Source organism: Miniopterus natalensis, chromosome 4 (genome assembly GCF_054644295.1).
Source record: "Miniopterus natalensis isolate mMinNat1 chromosome 4, mMinNat1.hap1, whole genome shotgun sequence".
Lineage (NCBI taxonomy): Eukaryota > Metazoa > Chordata > Mammalia > Chiroptera > Miniopteridae > Miniopterus > Miniopterus natalensis.
Window position 1 is genome coordinate 85,311,935 of NC_142084.1, and position 10,074 is coordinate 85,322,008.

At 46.3% G+C, this 10,074-nt stretch overlaps 1 pseudogene; it reads right to left on the reverse strand.

Moving 5' to 3' along the window:
• Positions 1–336: 336 nt before the first annotated feature.
• LOC107534425 (ferritin light chain-like) lies at positions 337–855 on the reverse strand (annotated as a pseudogene).
• Between the last annotated feature and the right edge of the window lie 9,219 nt (positions 856–10,074).

The following is a 10,074-nucleotide window of genomic DNA, read 5'->3' on the forward strand; positions in this document are numbered from 1 at the left end:
TCCTGGCTTTTACCCCATAGGCACAGAGAATCCCAACTGTTGAGAAAAAGAGATAGGTGTCAGGTATGCAATGACTTTGGATACATCTCTGCCCAGTAGAGAAAAGTGGATCAATGGATGTCAGAGTCTTGCTCTCTCACCAAGCAAATAAAGACCCTTGCTTTTTTTTTTTTTTTTTTTTCCTGCAACTTTATAGTTTCCATTTGGTCCAATGCATGGGAGAGGGCTCTAGGGTGGTTAAAGAATGGCTAGGGGTTTTGGGGAAAGGCTCAGGTAAAAGCCAGACACCAGGGGAATGCAGAGGGGCCCTCTCAAAGGCCTCTGGGTCCAATGCTCCTAGTCTTGCTTGAGGGTGAACCTTTCAAAGAGACACTCTCCCAGCCCAGCCTGGGGGCCGCCAGCCTTGGAGGTGAGTCAGGTGTCCCCATCTTCTTGATGAGTTTCCCCTGCTCACCCAGGAAACAGTTCCATAGGAGTCACAGAGCTGACGGTCTGTGTGGGCAGAACCCAGGACCTGCAGATCCAAAAGGGCCTGGTGCAGGTTTCTCTCCAAGGCCAGGCAGCTTCCACGGCATCCTGGGTTTTGCCCCACTCATCCTGGGAAGGCTTCATCACGTCCTGGAAGATAATGTGGCCACGGTGCTGGTTCTGCATCTTTAAGAGATGCTCAGCGCCCTCACACTTCTTCCCAGCCAACTCGTAGAAGTGGCCCACGCCCTCCAGAGCCACATCGTCGGGGTCGCAATAGAAGCCCAGAGAGAGGTAGGTGTGGGGGGCCCGCAGATGCAAGTTGGCCAGGCGGTTGACAGCAGCTTCCACCTCAGTGGCGTAATTCTGATGAATGTGGGAGCTCATGGTTGCTCAGCAATAAGGAGTTAAGATTGAAAAACCGTGTTGGCTGGTTTCAGAGGCTGAGGACGGCTGAGGTAGTTCCAAAGGTGGCAACTGGAGAAGACGTTGCAGGGTGGCCCGAGGCTGGAAGAAGGGGTGTCCCTGGGTCTGTTCCATCCAAACACTGTTGAAGCGAGAGACAGATCCGGGACCGCCGAGGGCACTCTACCCTCACTTTTAATTACCATCTTAGGCTACCCTGATCTCTGTCTGCAGCATAAGATAGAATGGACCATTCCTTCCTCCTGAAATTTAACTTGTTCTTGACTTTTTGACTCCACACTGCCTCGATTCTTATTTCTGGTTGCTCCTCAATGCGTGCTCCGTGGGTTCTTCATCCGCCTTTCCTTTAAACGTTGGTGTCCTACAAGCTTTTATCTTTGGTCGACCTCTCTCCTTGGTTAGGGACTCTTCCTGGTCAACTTCGTTACAGTGGCCATCTGCTGTTTGGGCTCTCCCAGTACCCATCCCACCCTTCCTTTGGTAAAAGCAAATTGATTTGTTTTGGGGGAACTAACAAAACCTCTACTGCTCTCAGTATACGTACGTGATTCTGGTGTGCTGGTAAGTGTTTAACGACCAGCATTCAGGGGGAAAAAGCCACGAGGTAGCACTTCATCGGTGAAAATACCCCCGCCATGGTCAGAGCCTATGCATTCAACACATGCTGACTGAGCATCTGACATGTGCCAGGAAGCACCGTTTTAGACACTGGGACTCCGAAGGCCAATGGAACTGAAATAGTCTCTGTGCTCATGGAGTTTCTACTCTTGTGAAAAGACACAGTAAAAAAATAGTTAAATGCACAATCCATCAACAGGATAATGCCAGGTAGTCCAGTGCTGTAAAATAAAGTAGAAAATAGGTGAAATGAGGGGCGAGGCAGGGAGCGATCTCAGACAGTGTGGTCCAGGCAGCGTTCACTGGAAATTGACGTTTGAGCAGGGACCTGAGTGAGAAGTGAACTGTGTAAGAACTCGGGAACAGCCTAAACTTGCAGCACTGGGGATTTTTCAGGATCTATTTGGAGAGGTGTTTTTTAAATTTTTTAAACTTATGGAGGTTACTAAGCTTGTAGGCTGTCAGCCTGGATGTGCTGGTGTCCGTTTTCCCACCTGGAAGGGAGAGAAACACTGAGACAGAGATGGAGAGAGACTGATACCTGGTGGTAACATTTGGAAACCTGAACATTTAGACATCCTGACTGTATCTAATGTCAGCATACTTTTGCATTTTTAAACACATATGAGACAATAAATGTACCCCCCCCCCTTTTTCAGTCCAGACAGCTTGTTTCTTAACTAATATATATGTCTACCCCTATGTCTTCAAATATTACTTATATGTGAATGACTCCAAGATCTGATCTCTCTCTCTAGACTAGGTCTGATTCTAAACTCCAGGTACATGTATGCAGTTACCTACCAGGCATCTTCACTTTCAGGTTTTTGCAAACATCACAAATATAATAGGTATAAATTTCAGTTCATCATCTTTTCTCCCCAACCTGCTCACTCTATTTTCTTTTTCTACTCACAGAGCCAAGCCAAAACCCTGGGTGTTATCCTGTACTCCTTCCTTTCCTTCAACCCCCTTAACAAATTAACCATGAATTCCCAGGGACTATGGCTCATAAACGTCTTGGGAACACACCCTCTTCTCTCTATTCCCACTACCCAGGTACTTGCTTCTCACTTAGGTTAGAAGCCTCTTACTGTGTCTCTCCGAACCTGCTCTCCTTCCCCTTTAGTTTTGTTTCCACTGTGTGGCCAGAGTAAACATTCTCTTTTTATATTAAGATGTTTGTTTAGTAGTAGATGTGACTTTAGACCTTGTGTTAGGTAATATTCTCCAGAGAAACAGAACTACTACGAGGAACCAACAGAACTTCTCTCTCTCTCCATATATATATTTATATATATATCTATATACACAAACACGTATGTCTGTGTGTCTGTCTGTATGTATAGGATGTCCCTCAAAATGTATACTCACATAACAGCTGATAGCTCAATGGATGTTTCTTTCTTTTCAGATTTAACCCATTGGAATTAATAATTGTTCAGTGTGTATATTTTTTGGTATACCCTGTGTATGCATATATTTGTGTATATGTATATATACATGTATACACACACACATACATACACACACTATATATAAAAGATATTTATTTTAAGTAATTGACTTATGGGATTGTGAGATGAGGGCTGGCAAGTCTGTAATATGTAGGGCAGCCTGGCTGCTCACATAGGATTTCTGCTACAGTCTGGAGGCAAACTTTCTTTTTTGGGAAACTTTCATCTTTTCAGTCTTTGCTCTAAATGCCCTCAATTGATTGGACGAGGCCCACCCACATTATAATCTGCTTTACTTAAAGCCAACTGATTATAAAAGTGAATCGCACCTATAAAATACCCTCATAGCAATGTCTAGACTAGTGTTTGACCAAGCAGCTGGGCACCATAGCCTAGCCAAGGGGACACATAAAACCGAGCATCACAGACCTAGGCTAGGCATCACGGAACTGGCCACCTCCAGACACTGGGCGATTTCAGCAATTCCTTGGGAAGGCACGTTGAGGCAGTTGAGGATCCCAGGCACAGTTTAGTGTACAAGAGAGTCATCGGGCTGCTAGCTGGAAAAAAGTGTTGGTTCCCTGGCTTCAGAGAGGATTCTTATTTCCCAGGCCTAAGGTGGATGTGAAGTTAATGTCGTGGGTTTTCACTGAGATAAAGACCCCCACAGAATTAAAAGACTATAGAAAGTATCAGAGGGCACGCTAGGAGGTAGCGTATTTCTAACTGTGGCTCATAGTCAAGGTCAACAAAAGTTTGAAAGCCCCCAGTGAGGGATATGGTCAGTATTCACCCTTGTGACATGCTGGGCAAGGGACTCTTTCTTCTCTTATTACATGGACTTTTATGCCATCGACAGCTCCATCTGTTTTCTCCTTGGGCAATTTCATCATCTTCTGGTCTTGCTGAATCCAGTGGTTATGGAGCAGTGGAAGGTTAAGGCAGAGAGGATATGAAAGAGGGTACATGATCCCCATTTCCACAAACCCTGCGTTCTCCTGCCTCCCTCCAGGTCTCCTCACTCATCCCTGGAGTCCCCCTTTGCAATTTGTATGATTTTCTGTTGCATGTACTGCAGGGACAGCTTAAGCCTGAAGTCGCATGTAGGGTCAAGCACCCTACGGAGCAGATAGCAAGAGCAAAGTGTACTTTAATAACTCTTAGTTCTCGGGCAGCTCTGGGAACCGTGCTTGAGATTTCCAGTGCTTTTGCTCCCGGTCCTGGCCCCGGAGAAGACTGACTGATGGCTTTGCATATCCATCAACAAATAATAAATAATAATAATAACCTGCCTGCCCCGGGCATGTTGGAGCCAGGGAGGCTGCGTTCCCCAATGCTTTCTCACTTAATTCAACCTCAAAGTCAATTTTAAGCTGAAACCAAAGCAGCTTTGCACTGCAGGAATTTCCCCTTGCTGCTGTCCCTCAGCCTGGTTCCCCGGGGTCAGGACCCCTCTGGGTGGAATTGGGAAATAGGTGGTGTGTCTGTGGTGACCTGGGATCCTCAGATCTGCAATATCCTTTTGTCTTCAGATGTGCCCTGTGTTCTCAGATGTCCCCACTTCCCTCTTTTCTTCCAGGTTTTGGCTTGGAAAAGACCCAGGTTAAGCAAATGCGCCCTGGGGAGTGAGGAGGGTGCCCTCTCAGGCAGACTTGCCTCCATAATGATTAAGACCTTGGGCTTTGGGGTAAGATTCCTGGGGTTTGCCATAAATGTCTATTCTTCTGTGTGTGTGTGTGTGTGTGTGTGTGTGACCTTGAGCATATTACTTCTCTGAGCCTCAGTTCCTCATCTATCAAGCAAGGGTAATACTAGTAATAGTAATTATAAGGGTGATATGTATTTGGTGCTCATGTTCCAGGTAGTGTTTTAAGTGCATTACTTGAATTATCTCCTTGAATCTTGTGGGGGAGATAATTTAGTTGTCTTTGGCTTATAGATGGGGACTCTGAGGCAGAGAGCATTTGAGGAAAGTGCTCAGGCCACGCCGCTGCTGAGTGGAGGCCAGGATAACTGGCAGGGCCGAGCCTGCTCCGGGTGTCCCCGATGCTGTGCGGCAGTAAGCATCGCCAGGCTTACTTAAAACCCAGGCTGTGCGACAGGATGCTTCTCTTCAGGATTTTGATTAGCCCAAAGTAAACATTTTTAAAAAATATGTTTTTCTTGATTTCAGAGAGAGGAAGGGAGAGAGACAGAGTAGCATTTAATGATGAGTCATTGATCGGCTGCCTCCTGCAGGCCCCCTACTGGGGATCGAGCCTACAACCCAGGCATGTGCCCTGACTGGGGATCAAACCTCCATCTCTTGGATCCTAGGTCGATGCTCAACTGTTGAGCCACACTGGCTGGGCCCAAAGTAAACCTTTTAATTCTAAGCTTCTAGGTCCAGAGAGATTGTTGGTGTAAATAATGATCTCTACTCCACTCTCCCTCCGGCCCAGCCCTGTACCTGAGATCCAGGTGCTGGTTTCACCTCTCCCAAATGTCTGCTCATTGACAAGAGACACCTTGCATTTTAGATTCTCTACAGCACCTGGCACTTTGAAAAGCTTGTCCTTGATGTCCATAGAGTTTTAAAGTCTGCTCAGCATAATGAATGGGCCCTTGTGTGAGAGTTCTGGCTCCCGAGCCCTGCCTTTTCCCATCAGTGGCCTGCCCATGGCAATTCTCTTTTAAGCTTCAAATCCTCTTGGTTGGAGAGAATTTCGAGGCGTCAACTCCTTAGGGTGCCTTCATGTATCAGATGACTTTCTTCTCAGTGTGAGGAGCCAGGCCCCCTGCACCCAGGTGGAGGGCAAGTGGGAGATAGGTGTTGACCCCCCGAGTGTGTGTTGGGCTGGCTTCCTGGGCTGGCCTGGTCCATGGACTCCACATGCAAAGCTGCTCTGGGCTCTGGTAGGAGATGATATTTCTTTTTTTTACTAATGGCCAAAGACGGAGGGGCCCCCTATATTTTCTATAAGCTGGGATCAGGCCTGGGGTTCTTGCATTTGCTGTTTTCCACACTGTCTGCCACCCCACTGCTCACTTCTGGACCTCCCAGAGATGAATAATCTTGCCATCATAGGAATAAAAGTTCCAGCACTCTCATCTCACTTCATTTAGGATTCACATTAGGCAGCTAGAGGTAGGAGGGGACGGGGAGAGTGACTGAGAGAGAGACGGTGAACCGTGATATGTCACAGCTTAATGGCCTCCCTCCAGAAGGAAGCTTCCAGTCCCAGGCAGAACGGCCCCAACCCCAACCATGGGAAGCGCATTCCAGTGGGGCTCCTGGAAAACCATTCAGCCACAATCACTCCTAATCCAAGTTAATGATCTTATTTTGGTAGTATTACATATTTATTTGCTGGTTAAGAGAAAAACCACCACCTCACCAGTCTCCCTGCAGGTGCTGTGAAAACAGGGCTACCGGAGGAGCCACCCTTCCCCGCTCCATGCCAGGGGCTCAGGCTTTAATGTGAGAGTGTGGCCTTCAGAGGGGACTGGGATGTCTGAAAGGGCAGGGACCAGGGAAGGGGTGGCAGCGCTTCAAGTTCTAAACAAGGCAGCTGGGCAGGAACGTGGTCGCGAGGCCACATTATCTGGTGCAATTCTTTGTTTTCATGGCATCACCTCCTACTCCTCAGACCAGCAGAATCCCCAAGCTGTAAACGGCACACCTTACAAATCAGGGCTCCCTGACGTGGCTGGAGCGTTCATTACCAGCTGTAAAGGCACGCCAGCCAGAGAGGTTGCTGTTCTGTAGCCCAATTTTCCGTCGCAATAACCCAATTAACTGGTGTGTGTGTTTGTTTTACAAAGCTCCGAGCTACAATAAACCATACAGATATGCGGGCTGCAGAAAGCTCTGTAATTAGGACAAGGTGTACAAATTAAACTACTCTTTTTAAACTTCAAACCAGCTAACTTCTGACATACTGTACTGCTGGGGCTTCTGGGACTGAACCCAATTAACATCTTAGTATTTTATAAGCATCGTTTTAATTGCATTTGTATGCAATCTTCTCTCCAAGTGCCTTTCAAGGTGCCAGTCCTTGTTCAGCTTTTATTACTTTGGTGATTTAAATCTTCTCTCTCCGAGGTTCCTGTTAATAATGACTACTGCTGCTTCAAATGCTGGTCCAACATAAAACTCGTCTCTCCAAAGAATTATGCTGGAAAAGAGCTACATTTAACTTTATTATTACATTTTTAACTTTTTCTCTGTTTCAATATTATGCCTTTAAATGCTTTATCAACACGTCAGTTTTCGGAACAGCTGGAAAAGGGATTCTTTTTAGGAGCTGTGATGATGGTCCCCTCCCTTCTTTGCTTACCCTCAGTCTGGAGTAAAGGGGTTAGGTGCCCTTGGATGCCATGGCAGTGAAGGGCTATTTAAATGAGTAAATTTGTGGTGTTTTTAGTTTCCTTGTGGGTTTTGGAGCATCTCGGTCTACATTTTTGGGTTGGGGCTAGGGTGAGGCAAGCGAGCCATTTTCCCCCCGTGTGAAATTTAAAAGGGCACCAAAAAACCCACCCCCAAACCATGCAGGGATCAAGATAAATAATATTTTAATGCAATATTAAAAAATGAAATTAGTGAAATATGACTTGTAGGCCAGTGGTCTGTTTTTGTAAATAAATCTCTTTTGGAGTTCGGGCCAGGGTTATAGGGCGAGTGAGGCTGGGTTGTAAAAGTGCAGACTTGGTTCCTGCTTTTATTTAAAACTCGGATATTTTCTTCACCATGGATTTTTTTGGCATTCATTTAGATTTTTAAGAAATATGGCATTAAAGTATTATTTATTTCAATTCTTGAGTTTTGGGTGCCCCCTTAAATTTGCACCTGGATGCGTGTCTCATTCGCCTCCCCCGTCCAGACTCTGCTATAAATCTAAGTGCAAGGAAGACTTTAAAAGGGATTTAAACATATGAAAAAGTCCCAGAGGAAAGTTTTCACCCAGTGAGTTGAAAGTATAGGGAATAACTGAGCCCTGCATATGTTTCTTTCTGAAGTCCCCACTTTCTACTAGAAGCACCCAAACAAGTGGCGATGCCCAGGTTTATGGGAACAACCACTTAGCACACTGTTCTTTACAACCTAGCCCGCAAAAGCAAAGCGTTTCCATAATTTTTCTTTGGCGCTTCTTATTGCAAGAAGGAGCAAGGAAAAATGAGTACTAATGTTGTGCTCAATTAGGATTTCTGTTATCTGGATAAAAATATACAGTCCTGAGCAGGCAGTGAGATCCTCCTGGAATATTTTAAACCTTTTTGCTTGATTGAGTGTCTTGTCAAACAAAACTGGCAGCCTCTCTCCCAGAGCTGCCTGAATCTATGCAGATATGATTTCTATCATGCCTTTATTATGTGTAGTCTGTAATAAGGATGAGCACATATAAATCATCTCTGGGTGGCAGTGAGGATGCAATACTCAAAGGAGAAAGACACTTCTGCTTTCAAATGTCTAGTGATTTCAGATATTATATAGCGAGTCTCCCCTGAACTGCACAATCTTCAATTCTACTCAAGCCCTTCTGTGGGAGAATGAGAGGCTTTCATGTCTTTCTTTGCAAGACTCACTAGCGAGATAGGCTTTGTGTCACTGAGGCCAGAGCACTGTATCTTTTGGGCTAGTGTGATTTCAAAGTTGCTTTTGAAAAGAGGCTCCTTCTGTAATTTGATTCAAGAGGCTGGTCTTGAGAGATTGTGGGGGAGATCTCAGGTTTTGGGTCTGCTTTGCTCTACCAGGGCAGTGCCTTGGAGTGGGGAGGTATCGAAGCTGTTGGTCAGAATCTACAGCAAGGACAAAGTTTACTTTTGATGACATTTCCAAGGGTCATTCTTTTCCCTGAATCAGGAGCCGAGTCGTAAATATCTCAACCTCCTCTCAATGACACAAAGGGTAATTTGGTATGGAAAAAAGACAACCATCAAAAACTACCACAAATCCAAGGGCAATGGCTCTAGACCTGACTGCTAATATTTTTAAAATTTATTGAGCATTTATTATGTGCCAAGTATTAAGCATGTCCTTGTATTGTCTCATCTAATTTTCAGGAGACTGCAATAATGTCGTGCACACGGGAGAAGGCTGGGCAAGTTATATAGGGAGCCTATGGTCACAGATTGAGTAGGTCCAGGCACGCTAGGGCCTGGTACAGCTTCTCATCCACTGTTGTCATCCACTGCATGGTCTTGGGCCACTTGATTGCACAGAGCTCGGGAGGGCCAGGACCAGAGTGAAATAGCTGGCTAGGAAGTTGAAGCATGTAGGGGGTCAGAGGGTCTCAGGATCCCATTTCAGTCGCTACTAAAACCCAGCCCATAGGCATTCTCTGGCTGGGCTGTGGTGTGTGTGTATATGGATTGGGGGTGGCAGTGGTGACAGGGAGTGGGGTACATGCTAGACATTGTGAAGTAGCATTTGTTTTCAGGACCCCCAGTTCTCTGGTCTAGACTTTTTGTTTCCTTTTAGTGCCTTCCCTTCCTCTCTCCAGGAGCACTGGGTTTGGCCGCTGTAGGTCCACCAGACCAGTGTTCCATCTCTCTCATGGTGTAGCACACATAGAAAATGACAAACGAGAACGTTATAAGGGGAGGGGTCTAGCTACCCTTGCATCTGCTACCCAGCTGCCCAGGGGGCTGAGGGCGCTTAGGATCACACAGTCCTATAGCCAAGCTGGGGAAGCCCATGCATCTCTGTGGTAGCACAGTTGTTGACTGGGTACAAAGGGAGGCATCGTGATATGATAATTTCCACAAAGTCGCTAGAGCACTCACCAGTCACTATATACATGCCCTGGAGTTCTTGAGAGTGGGAGATCTCTGGGGCTAAGGGGCTCTTCCTTTCCCAGCACCTGCCATCCTTTGGAGTGACTTCTTTGCCCCGAATGAGAGGTGAGAGGTGAGGACTCACATGCTTCAGGGACAGGGAGCTGTAAGATAAGGACAGAGCCTCGAGCAAAGAACAGAGAGAAGACAAAAAGACCGGAAGAGAGGAGCATTTCACCACTGGCGTCTTTTTTAATGGGCCTGAGTGGGAAGCTTGATCACAAACCCAGGAAGTGGCTGGGAACGGCACTATTTTCTACCTTATCTGCAGGCAGCTCCGGCCAGATAA